The 8,230-nt window shown below is 40.2% G+C and overlaps 1 pseudogene; it reads left to right on the top strand.

Moving 5' to 3' along the window:
- The first annotated feature begins 6,504 nt into the window (after nucleotides 1-6,504).
- Nucleotides 6,505-8,230, top strand: part of LOC106320056 — a 14,307-nt pseudogene continuing 12,581 nt past the window's right edge.

Here is an 8,230-nt window from a genome sequence, read left to right as displayed (position 1 = left end):
GTTCGTCGGTATATTCCGACGACCGATGTCCGTCGGTAAATTCCGACGCCTACAGTTCGTCGGAATAAACCGAGGAACCCAGTTCGTCGGAATTGTAGTTTTCCGATGAACTCCGGTCTTCTGTAGCCGCATCGTAATATCGTCGGAAGTTCGTCAGAATGACGTTTCTTGGTATTCGTCAGAAAGTCGTCGGAATTTCTGACGAAATTCCGACGAACGTTTTTTTTCCGACGAAACGATACCGACGGACGGGTTCGTCGGAATTTCGTCGGAATAGACCGATTCCGACGAATTACCGACGATTTCGGCCATCAGAATCCCCCTGTTTTCTTGTAGTGAAAGTTCATATGTCTCGAAATGATAACTTTTTTTGTGGAAAGATCTAAACATCTGTACCCTTTGTGATTGTTCGGGTAACCTAGAAATAGACATTTTGAAGATCTTGGAGACAACTTTTTGAGGTGAGAATGATTAATGTTAGGATAACATAAACATCCAAAAGTTTTAAGGTGAGAATAAGAGACATGCTTTTTAAAGAGAACTGAGAATCGAACCTTGTTGTGAATCGCTTTAGACGGAAGCAGGTTGATGATATGGATCACCGTATGCAAGGCTTATACCCAGATGGAAGATGGTAGATGAGCCTGGAAGAGGAGGCTACGCATTGCATTGTTGATGGTGCGTATCATCCTCTCCGATTTTCCGTTTTGCTGAGATCTGTGAGGACACGAGAAACGGAAGGTGATACCCTATTATGCGAAGTGGTTATGGAATTGAGTGTTGTTATACTCGCATCCATTGTCGCACTGAAACGATTTTATGTTCCTGCCAAACTGAGTTTTTCACATAGTTTGTAAAGTGCAAGAACTTTGAAAACGTTTCATGTTTGTTTCACAAAGGGTATACCCAAAGAAAATGAGAATAGTGGTCAAGGAAGAGAATGTAAAACTTTATACCACTGTTACTCGGAACCGGCGAGGTCCATATGTTAGAGTGGATAATATCGAAAGGGTTATCAACAGTTGTGTTTGATTGAGCAAAAGGTAGCTTTATTTGTTTGCCAAACTGACAAGAAGAACAAAGTTGAGATGACTCTCGCTTATTACAAGATAAAGCCTTAGAAGAAAGAAGAAAATTAAAGGTTCGGTCACTGGGATGAGCCAGACGATTATGCCAATCCATTGAAGTTATTGCAGATAAAGTGAAAAGAGAAGAACCATTTTTGGTAGAGGAATGAATCGGGTAGAGATCTCATGTGCTATCACTGCGGAGAATCGTCTTCCTCATATGAAGATCCTTCACAGAAAAACTGAAAGGATCAAACTCAATGGAACAAGAATTATCTTTAGTGAAACAACGAACATAGATTAAGTTTTTAATGACGGATGGACTAACAAGAACAGTGCTTAGAGAGAGAGGACGAGTTTTAGTAGGGAAAGACATAGATCCAGAAAGATTAACTGGAATCATACCTCTATTTGCAACAATGACTGTTTTTCCGATGCTATTTTTAAAAACATACTTAAGATTACCTGGCGAGTTTGCGAGATGTGCAGTTGCACCGAAATCCATGTACCACTGATTGTCTGATGGATCAATGAGTGTCATGGTGTTAAAAGCTGCAGAAAAGTCTGTTGTTGGTGTATGAGTGTTCGATGGTTGAGGATCTTGATCCCTCTGATACCATGAAAGTAAGTTTCCCTTGAAATGTATGTGTATTGACTTCACCATATATAGTACAATGTAGTTGAGAGATATGGGGGATCTCCTCTAGACTCACATGAATATAGGAGAATATACAAAGGAATATCTAAACTATACAAAGATAGTTATCTTATCTATTATTCTCGGTTTTCAAATCTACTCTGTAGATCTTCATCTCCCTCATATCTGCATCTTGTTCCTTTCCAATCTAGGCGAGGACCAGATGTAGACTCCCTTTCTTTCCTTGTGTTATTTTTTTGTTAATACTGCCTAAATCAAATTGTTGAATTATGTTGATGTGATGGAATACCTAGATCTAGTTGTTGATTTGTGTTGAGGTGATGGAATGCCTAAATCTAATTGTTGATTTGCGTTGATATGATAGCAAACACTTAGATCATGTTATGCGGTTAAAAGTAAAGTAGTTGTGTGCAGTTGATGTGGGATGTAATAGAGTCTTCTGAGTTAGGCGTTGTAAGTCCATCATGTTGCACTTAATAGATTGTGGCACTGACATGTGTGTTAAGTACACCAAGAATAGGCGTGGTGGGTCCGCAAAGTGTAGTCGTGGTAGGTTGTGCCGTCGAGATTGTGTTGAGATAGAGTAGTAGTTATGAATGATACATGTTTGATGATGTCATGCAATTGGTGATTGGCTTAAATTGATTGATGCATACTAGTGATAATTTCAAATTAACCTTCATGCTACTCTCTCAAATAAGAAGTTCGATGTAGTGCTTGAAGATCGTATCCACAAAGACTCGATATTTCACAAAATAGACGTTCGCTTCAGTCTATGCTAGGTCAAATAATATATAAAGCAGTAAATAATAAAGCATTAAATCAGAAGTTTGTTTGTGATGGAAGGATGGTTGCTAGACTTAAGGTTACAATTAATCAAGAGATTCAAAATACAAATAAAGTAAGCAAGTAATCCAGCTCTTGCATGCAATTACTAATCAGATGTCTCCATACCTAAAAACACACAAAAAATTCTTTGCCGCTTTTCTTAACATTCAAACATGCTGGCCTCTCATGTTTCAACAACCGACGCCATTGTCATCAACAACAAAACACTTCTAAGTGTAAACATGACAAACGTCGCAAAACTCACCAGCCTCAATCATTTGATGTGGAGCAGACAAGTCCATGCTCTATTCGATGCATATGATCTAGCCGGCGGAGGCGAAGCTAGACAATTTATCTAGTGGGTGCACTATCATTAATAAAACAGAAAATATGGAGAAGAAGGAATCGAACCCAGGTTACTGTGGGTGCACAACCTCACTTTTCTATCTTATCCAACATATTTTATATGTTTTGTTTAACGAAATTTAAGCCATATACAATGATTACGGGTGCACAGGCCCCCATAGTGTGTAGCCTGACTTCGCCCCTGCTAACCGGTTACCTTGACGGTTAGCTCGAAGTCCCTCCTCCAACAGTCACGAAAGATGGTGTTGCAGTCGCTAATCCTGACCACATACACTGGAAACGGCAAGATAAAATGGTCTTCAGCGCCTTGCTCGGATCTATCTCCACCACAATTCAGCCACTACTGTCCCGAGCAACAACGGCGTACCAGATCTGGGAGACCTTTGCAGCTACATACGCTAAACCTACACATGGTCATATTAAACAACTCAGAAAGCAAGTTAAATATTGGATGAAGGGAACCAAGACGGTTGACGAGTATATGTAGGGACTTACTACTCGCTTTGATCAACTTGCGATCATGGGGAAACCATATGACATTGAAGATCAAGTGGAGTTTGTTATTGATGGTCTTCCTAAAGAATACAAGACTGTGGCTGACCAGATCGAGAGTACGGACACAACTCCAACACTTACTATGATTCATGAGAGGTTATTAAACCATGAGGCTAAACTTCAAGCGCCAACACTACAGCAGTCGGTTATACCGATCTCAGCCACAACAACAAGCAGTTCTCCAACCGGAACAACAACAACACCACCAGGAACGGCAATTGGCAATACCAAAACAGCAAAAGATCCGACACATACCAACCTCGTTTGTACCTTGGAAGACGTCAACTCTATGGTATACAAAGACACAGTGCAAGGCGATGCACTCAAAACCAAGGTCAATCATCAAGCAACACCAGTGATCAGATAACTCAATGCAATCCCTTTTAGCATTGGCAACCAAGAGCGAATGTAGCGGTTGCTCCTCAGTACACGGTGAACAATTGGCTTCTGGATAGTGGAATGACGCATCACATTACAAGCGACCTTGCTAACCTGTCTTTGCATCAGCCATATGCAGGCAGTGATGAAGTTCTGATCGGAGATGGTTCTGGTCTCACAATCACCCATACTGATTCTTCCTTATTACCCTACTAAACCACGTCCTTTAGCCTTAACCAACATCTTATGCGTTCCTAATATCCATAAAAACCTGATTCACGTATACCGCTTGTGTAACACTAACCAAGTGTCTGTTGAATTTTTTTCTGCTCATTTCCAGGTGAATGATCTCAGCACTGGGGTCCCATTACTCCAAGGACAGACTAGAGAAGAGCTTTAAGAGTGGCCAGTGACTCCATCCACTATCCACTCCATTTTCGACTCCCCATCTCCTAAAAAAACATGTTCCAGATGGCATGCCCGCTTAGAACATCCATCTTAAACTCAGTTATTTCTCATTTTAAGTTACTGTTGTTGTTTTCTACTCAAAAAAAAAAATGTCTTGCACCCATTGTGAGCCATAAACTCATTTTTTTCTAAATCGTCCATCACTTCAAATAATTTTCTCAGACCTTTGGAGCTCTCCCATAACCTCCATTGAAAACCACAAATATTACATCGTTCTTGTTGACCATTATACCAGATATACTTGGTTGTATCCTCTAGCAAGAAAATCTCAGGTCCGTAAAGTGTTTATTGCTTATAAAGCGTTGGTGAAGAAGCAGTTCCAAGCTCACATCACAACCTTATACTCTGACAACGGGGGCAAATACATAGCCTTGCGATCATTCTTGACGGAAAATGGAATCGCTCACCTCACCACTCCTCCTCACACACCAGAACACAACGGACTATCCGAGAGAAAGCACATACATGTAGTCGAAACGGGAATGACACTCTTATCTCAAGCTGGCGTTCCAAAACACTACTGGCCATATGCCTTTGCTACTGCAGTCTTTCTCATTAACCAGATGCCCACTTCAACTCTAGCCATGGAGACACCATTTCAGAAGCTCTTCGCAAAGCCTCCTAATTACAGCAACCTCAAGGTCTTCGGGTGTTTATCCTTCCCCTGGCATCCCCCTACAATACCCACAAGCTTCAAGACAAGTCAAAACCTTGCGTTTTTCTCGGGTATTTACTTACACAAAGTGCTTACCTTTGTCTCAATACATCAACTGGCCGATTGGATTTCTCGAGACATGTTCAATTCGATGAAGAACAGTTCCCTTTTTGAAACCAAAGCCAAACGCCACCGCCTAAAACCCCAAACCCAAAACCCACTTGAATGCCACAGGTCACTTGTCTAGCTACTCCAGTTCCGGCTAATGCCTCCGAGCTCAGAGCCTTCATCTTCGTCTTCGACGACACATCGGAAAAATATTCAACAGACATCGTTTCCTTCTCAACCAAACCCAGGTTCTATCTCTTCTCCCTTAAACTCGATTTCCACAAATCCAGACCCAATACCTGAGCCAAGCCCAACACCTGAACCAAACTCAAACTTAAATAATAGCCCATTAACCACAAATACGATCTCGTCTTCTTCATCATCCTCATCAGCATCAAATACGATTTCCAATCGAGCAGACCCACCACTCCAAAATCCTATCAATACCTCCCACCGAATGACTACCTGATCCAAAAATAACATCATCAAACCAAACAAAAAATATTCCCTTCTCATCACCAACCGAACCAAAAATATCATTCCCACAACCATAAACCTAGCTTTGCGAGACCTGAATTGGAGAAAATCGTGTTCCGAGGAATTCAATGCGCAAATTATAAACATGACTTGGGATCTTGTCCCACCTTCACTGCATCAAAATATAGCCATTTGTCGTTGGCTATTCACTGATAAATTCAAAATATAGTCAGCTCGAGGATTTACTCAACAATATGGTGTTGATTTTGTAGATACTTCAGTCTGGTTATAAAAGCAACAACAGTGAGAACGGTTCTGGGTGTGGCTGAAAGCCATTCATGGATGATTCGACAATTAGATGTCCGCGCTTTTCTACAAGCTCGACTTACTGATGAAGTGTATATGTCTCAACCTCCGGGTTTCATTGACAAAGATCGACTTCATCATGTCTGTCGTCTGAACAAAGCAATATACGGTTTAAAACAGTCGCGCCGTGCTTGTTATCAGGAATTGAAGAACTTTTTACTCTCACTTGGGTTCTGCAACTCTGTCGCTGATACCTTTCTTTTTGTTCTTCGGCGGAATAGTCATATAGTTTACTTATTGGTGTATGTAGACGACATTATATTCACATGCAGCCATCCTCTATTGATCAATTGCATCATCGCCTCTCTTGCCAACATGTTCTCAATCAAAGACATGGGTGACCTCCATTATTTTCTTGGCATTGAGGTAAACAGAACGCCGAAGGGGCTTCACTTGATGCAGAAGAAATACATAAGTGATTTGCTCCATAAGGTCAATATGCAGAATATAAAAGTTGTTTCCACACCACTCAACTCTGCGGAAAAATTGTCTCTCACCATAGGGAACCAGTAGACGATCCAAAACAATATTGATCTGTCATTGGAAGTCTTCAGTACCTTTCTTTCACTCGTCCAGATATGGCTTATGCTGTCAACACGCTATCCCAGTATATGCACTGTCCTACTGATGCACACTGGAATGCTGCGAAACGAGTCCTTCGTTACCTTGCAGGTAAAATGTCGCATGGCATACTACTCCCTAAGAACAACCCTCTGTCCCTTCACGCTTATTCAGACGCTAATTGGGCTGGAGATAGTGACGATTTGTTTCTACAAATGCTTATGTGATCTACTTGGGTGGACATCATATTTCATGGTCATCAAAGAAACAAGATGGAGTAGCTCGATCATCAACGGAAGCAGAGCATAGATCCGTTGCGAATAATGCTTCAGAATTGTCTTGGGTATCCTCCTTCCAAACTAGGAATCCAGCTACCTACATCACCGGTGATTTACTGTGACAACATTGGCGCTACATATCTTTGTGTAAATCCCGTATTTCATTCACATATGAAGCATATAGCTCTAGCCTACCACTTCATACGTCAACGAGTTCAGAGAGGACAGCTTCGAATTGTTCATGTCTCAACCAAGGACCAACTCGTGGACATGCTCCCTAAACCCTTGCCTTGGACACCATTAAACGATTTCTGTTTCAAGATTGGAGTTGTTCCCCATCTCCATCTTGAGGGGCATATATATAAGGAAACTTATGTATTAAGGGTTATTATGTAATTAGTATCTCTGTATACCCTATCACTACGATCCTGTATATATACTTGTACATTGCTTATCTAATGAATTAAGTCATTTGACCTATATATACATAGTTTCTTAATTTAGTGCTCTAAACTAACATTTGACTATTTCCATATGCAGTCTGAGGTCATACTTCTTGGACAACTTAAGCACCCAAATCCAGTCAAACTTATCGGCTACTGCTGCGAGGAGGAAGAAAGAGTCCTCATTTACGAGTTCATGCCACGTGGTAGTTTGGAAAACCACCTCTTCAAACGTATAAACATTCTCCATCATTTTTTACGTAGTCAATGTCTCTTATTATATAGTTTTAGTATTATCAAATTCTAGTTATTTATAAAAACGTTTCTCACCAAACAATAATAATAGATTTAATTCTATTAATATGAACAGGGATTTCAATATTACTGCCGTGGGTGACTCAATATTTATTTATAAAAACGTTTCTCACCAAACAATAATAACTAGATTAAGATCCGCGCCTTGCGCGGGATAAACATTATATATATAAATTATTTTATGTATTATATATTCTTACATATTATGAAATAATAAATATATATCGAATAATTAAAAATCAGTAACTATTACATACACTACAAGAAAACACAAATTTAACGACGGCCAAAATCGTCGTTATTTCCTCGGAAAAGACGGATTACGAGGAAATGGCGATGAAAGGCGTTTCGTCGTTATATGATTGTCGTAAGAGAAGATTCGTCGCCATTTCCTCGTTAATTAGCGAGGTTATATTTTCCTCGTAAAGAAGAATTAAGTTTTCGTCGTAAAGACCACGTGGGGTTTCCACGTAACGCGGTCGTTGTGTTTCCTCGTAAGAAACTCGTAAATGATTCGTCGTAAAAGACCCGCAAAAACCTCTAAATAAATTCGTCGTAATAACAACGTAAAGAACACGAAAACAATTCGTCGTAATAGAATCGTAACTAAATCCACGTAAAATCCTCGTTAATTGTTCCTCGATATTTCGTCGTTAATTTTCCTCGTTAATACATCGGGAATTAGCGACGCAATTACTTTGTTTTCT

This window comes from Brassica oleracea, unplaced genomic scaffold, assembly GCF_000695525.1.
Source record: "Brassica oleracea var. oleracea cultivar TO1000 unplaced genomic scaffold, BOL UnpScaffold00787, whole genome shotgun sequence".
NCBI lineage: Eukaryota > Viridiplantae > Streptophyta > Magnoliopsida > Brassicales > Brassicaceae > Brassica > Brassica oleracea.
The sequence above is the reverse complement of the archived record's forward strand: the minus strand, read 5'-3'. Positions and strand labels throughout refer to the sequence as shown.